Raw genomic sequence first — 4,302 nt, 5'->3', positions numbered from 1 at the left:
TCAAGTTGGGTTGCTAATTCTTTAAATTGTTCTTGGAGGTTAATGTCATTTTCCCAGACCAAGGGCATCTAAGCTGATGCACTCCTGTTTCCCCCAGCCCAGGACTGTAAGGAGCAGATCCAATGCTGATTAATCCAGAAGGATCAGTTGCAGCCCCCTGAGATGCTGGTAGTTCTCCCTCCTGAGGGACTGGCTTCCTGATGTGCTGAGTGTCACTGCAGCCCCTCGACGTCCGCCCCTTGGTGAGCAAGTCCAGCATGTCCTGTGATGGAGCTGCATCCTTTCCCCATGGGCTGGGTTATCCCGGTGCTGTGCCAAGGCTGCAGCAGGCACTCCAGGAGCTGCCACCTCCCAGCAGCCCAGGGCTGCTCTGGGTCAGCGCTGGCGCAGCTGCGTCAGCACATGCTATTTTTGGGTAGGGATGCAGAGTGGGTGCCCTTGAGGCTCTGTGCTCCCTTTCTAGTCAGGTACAGTGCTGTTATCATTGGCTTTGGTGTGGTGGGCTGGGCTTGTAATGTGCATTGACAAAACTTCACATATGTGTCTGGTTTTGTTTGAAGGATGGAGAGACTTTTCCTGAGCTCTAAATGCTCTAAATCCAGGCGTAGCTGGGCTTCTTCTGTCCTTAAAAGAGAGGGCTGACTTAACTTTGGATTCTTCTTCTTTGACACTGGGCTTGCAGTTGGTTAACTAAAGGTGCAACTTTTAAAACAGTTCAGCGTAATAAGAGTAATTTTGTACATGGACGGTGTTATATCTGCTAAATCATTGTGGGCAAGAGAGCCAACCTCTGAAACAAGTACATGTGTCCATGGATTAGCCCTGGGCTGTGGGTTGTGTTTGCTGACCAAACAGCTGAAAACATTGCCTCTATGGGCTGAGTCTGGCTGCTGCTGGGGATACACCTCACAGCAAAGGCACCACAGGGACTACGGATCATCCTTCCTTCACTGCGGCTCAGGTTTGCATGGCAGTGCAAGCAGGGACAACCTTGCAAAGATTTAGTCCATCCCTGGGTGGCAGCTATAGCTAGAGAGAAACATAGGCAGAAAACAAAGCCCTTCCAGCACAAACAGTTGCTCCCTCAGCTGTAAGTGTGTCCATGTGGCAGTGGAGGGAAGCAGAAAACGCAGGAGCAAGCTGTGCAGCTGACGGTGTGGATCCTGGGTGTGGCACTGCATACTGTGAGTGTTGATACTGATAGTATTGCTGAGCTTCAGTGTGGAGGGATGGAAGCATCAACAGGACTGGCTCTTTAATCAGGTCTGTAGGAATCCCAGTTTTCCAGTTGGTCCTGGGAATGGATACCAGTGGATAAGCAAGTGTTAGATGCAGTGGGTGAGCCGTTTACCCCTCTAGCAATGGTTTAATGCCATGGGAACTTATGGTATGAAAAGGGGTTTACTCCCTATTGGGGCTGCACAGTTATGTGGGTGCTCATAATCTTGGGCTTTAACCTGGTGCCCAGCTGTGTTGCTCTGGAGGCTGTTCAGGTTGCAGGCTGCCAGTGCCGCACCGCTTGCCAGTCCTTGCAAACGAAGGGAAATTTGGGTGGAAATTCTGGCTTTGAGTGAGGTCTGGGCTTAGAGGGCTCTGGGCCCAGGGGAAGTGTGCATGTAGACCCATCAAATCCCCACAGGTGAAGGACTGCAGAAATTTTGGTTTCAGAGTGAATGCCTCCAAATTTTAATGGAGAGTAGCCACAGGGGTAGAAGTGAATGGCAGTTTCTAGGCTGAGAAGTGCAAATAGCCCCAAATTAGTCATCCAATAGGTCCAATAGGAAAGGGTGTTTTACTGACTTCCTCGAAGTCCACTTCATCAAGCAGTCCATATATTGCACACAGTTTGTCATTTTCTGGCAGCTTTCTCTGTAGTGATTTAAAATTGCTTATTTTTGAGCAGTAAGCAAGCCCAGAAAATCCTGGTGGTTGTCAGGGCTTAGCTTCAGTTGGGTTTCCTGGGCACCTGTCAGTCAGCAGTGAAAACCTCATCTCTGGGGTTTTTGCCTTTGCTGGTCAATTGACAGCATGAAAGCGGGACAATGCTTCACTTTCAGCAGCTCAGCCATGTGTAAAGAGAGCTGCTTGTGAAATGCATCGCTGCATTGTAATTCATTTCCTCCAGGCAGTTTTGTGCTGTGGACTCTTGTTAGTCACCCTTGGCACTGATCAGCCTCCTTGCTGGTAACTTCAAGCCAAGGACTTAAAAGCAAGATCCCTTCAAGTAAATTGCACGATCTGAGCTTTTGTCAGGAAGGAAAGCTTGCACAAATTCATCTGATCTAGGGCTAAAGGTGCCCTTCATTTTTAGGACCACTGATTCTCATGTCAGTATGAGTGAAAAGGAAATTGAAAAATTCCTCTGCGATGGTTGTCATAGCATTAGAGCCTGACACACACTTCCCCAGCTCTGCTGGTGTCCTGGATATGCTCCATGGAGATGGCTGTTGTTAGCAGCTGGCACTAGAAACTTCATTTAGCAAAAAATCTGAGCATGTTTCTTCCTGGAAGCAGGAGGTGTGGAGCCTATGATGCCAAGAGCTTGCAGGCATAACCAGAGGGAGTTTGCAGCGCTTCCTGGGGCCTGTCTTCCCTATCTGACTCTCCTGAGGCGGAAGGAAAAGCACAGGCAGCTGAGCACATGGGTGGGTCTAAACAGGTGCCCCCCAAGATGTTTAAATCAGAGGGCAGAGGCAGGTGCCTGGGCAGTGCCAGGTGCAGCTCTGCGGTGGCACAGAGCGGTGGGCACAGGGGACCAGAGGCTGTTTCTGGCAGAGCTGTTGCCATACGCCACACGAGTGGAGCCACAGCTCATTTACACAGGGCTCTAAAAATATCTGCAGGATAATCAAAGGCTCCCACAGCACAGCATATGTGCTAGCTAGACTTTTTGACTCTCTGAAATCTCCTGTTTGAAGTTGTTTTGATCAAGGAGACAAACAAGCGTGCTGTCTGCATGGCTGCCAGACACCCTCTTTCTGGGGACACTGCTGGTACCTCTGGAGGCACGCAGGGGTGGGAGAGCCTCGCAGAGGGGCCAGGTGTGGGGTGTGGAGCCATGTGCAACAGAGGGTGAGGGGTTGCAGAGCTGCACTCCAGGGCACCACTGCACTTTGGTGTTCAGGAGAGCTGTCTGGAGAACTGGGTAGTGTGTTGGTTTTAGGTGTGACCTGTTTTCTCAGGGGCACCTTGGAGCCCTGTCCTCGCTGGCTTTATTCCACATTCAGTGATCAGGTTCAGGGAAGTGGAGGAACCGGCTGCAGACCTTCAGAATTAGCACTGGCAGTGGCTGTGACATAGCTGCTGGATTAGGTGCTCCTCTCTCTTGGCAGGCAGAGGATTACAGGACAGTCCCAGTTTAATTTTTAAATACCGTAGGGGGAAAAAACTTCTAATAAATCTGAAGTGACAATGAACATCAGGGTTAAGAGAAGAATGGTTCTGTGGCAGCTATTGCTGCTTTTCAATATGCTGAGCTGGGAATTTCTGGGTAACCCTGCGTGAATCCCCCAGGCAGGAAGGATTGTCCCTGGCAGATGCACCACCCATGTTCAACTCACTGTGCAGCAAAAATACAGCTTTTTCCTTCATCTCTACAGCAAATGCTTCAGTGTCATCAGCTTCGCTGTGCAGCTGACAGGCACCCCTCTTTTCGAAGTCAGCAACAGCCTGGGGCTCTGCAGACTGGCTTTGTTTTTTCTCCTTGTGCTTTAACACTGACTGTGATGGGTGGGAGAGTGCCCCCAAACTGCCAGCGAGGTAAATACTTCCCGCTCCTGCTCCAAAAATCTGTTTTCTTCTACTTTCATCTGCAGGTTTTGATCTGTGTGTCTTGTTAGGAACCAGCTAATTCTGGTGATGGTATTGGGTCAGCCAAGTACGTTTTCCTCCTTGCAAATGCATGGTTTACAGAGTATCATCAACACCAACTTGAAAGTACTGAGATTGGCAAAAAACAAAATTAAAAATAATCTAAATTCACTTCTTAGTTTTGTTTCAGAGATGCAGCCAGTATCTGGGAAGAACCTGGTTCCCAGATCCCATTCCCTAATCTCCTTGCAGCTGCTGGAAAGCCTTTAGAGCTTTGTTTAGCTGCCACCTCAATGAAAAAGCCAATAGATTTCCTGTGCTTGCCCCGGATAGGACTCTATTGCTGACTGCTCCCCTTCTCATGGTACACCCATCCCTTGATGACACCCTTCAGAGCATCTTCTGTTGACTCATGCCAGCACTCTGTGCCCCTGACATGAGCTGCAGGCAGCAGGGACTTACTGTAGAGTAAACAATGCAGACACAGTGTTG

This window comes from Corvus hawaiiensis, chromosome 6 (assembly GCF_020740725.1).
Source record: "Corvus hawaiiensis isolate bCorHaw1 chromosome 6, bCorHaw1.pri.cur, whole genome shotgun sequence".
NCBI classification, from domain to species: Eukaryota; Metazoa; Chordata; class Aves; order Passeriformes; family Corvidae; genus Corvus; species Corvus hawaiiensis.
The sequence above is the reverse complement of the archived record's forward strand: the minus strand, read 5'-3'. Positions refer to the sequence as shown.